Here is a 1,003-nt window from a genome sequence, read left to right as displayed (position 1 = left end):
TGATTTTTTACTAGAAAAAGGAATCAGCTGCACAAATGATCATATCAGCACGCTGCAGGTTCCTACCCCATTTGCACATGCTAAAATATGTGACAGTTATTTTATGTGAGTAATTTTATACTAGGATATCAGTCTACTGTGCTTTGCCTCTTCTTGCAAGAACGCTTAATATATAGTCATTTCATTCTCCATGATAGAGCCTGACATTCAGCTTTTACAACATTCTACAGTACTCTCATATCTTGCATTAGAGTTTAATTATTTATACCGTTTTTAACGTACATCACATATAAAGGAGTTGATCCTTGCATATGACATTACCTTTAAAATGAAAAATGTACTAATATCAGTAATATATACACATTAAATAATACCAGAAGAATAACACACATGTCAAAATGTAGTCTGTAACCCATGTGAACTTTTCATTTTGTCCTGTAGGCTGTTGGATGGTAATTCCACACAGGGGGCTGGCCCACCTATCAGATAGGAGGAATAAAGGAATCAGATCAACAGCTCCTCACCACCAGATTGTATTCCTAAGGGGTAGCATCCAGTCAGTTTATCTTTTTGAAACTTTACCTCTTCATCTGCCTTTGTTCATTCCGTAGGATTGCAAAACTCCAGCAACTCATGACGCCTTAATAGCTACCATCCTCTCCTCCAGAACCACGTTTGAATCTGTTCCCTGGCTCCATGGATGGCCTCCCTTACTTAAATCATCTGGTCTTCAGTGCATGTCCTGTCCACACTCCAAATAAACACTGTAAGCTGTTTCCTACATGCATCATCACCATTCTCTTATAGACTGTTGCTCATGTACACTTCCTGATTCCATATGGATCTTCTCACCTGCCCACAACTTTGCTTTCTCCACACTGAAATACATAATTTTTGCTACATGTAATAATGAAGACCCCAATGACAACAAGAAAATAAGGAACATTTGCATTACATAACCCTTTTGAAAACAAACATTTGTCAAATAACTTCTGTTAGCTAT

Source organism: Nothobranchius furzeri, chromosome 17, assembly GCF_043380555.1.
Source record: "Nothobranchius furzeri strain GRZ-AD chromosome 17, NfurGRZ-RIMD1, whole genome shotgun sequence".
Lineage (NCBI taxonomy): Eukaryota > Metazoa > Chordata > Actinopteri > Cyprinodontiformes > Nothobranchiidae > Nothobranchius > Nothobranchius furzeri.
Note: the sequence above shows the minus strand (reverse complement) of the source record.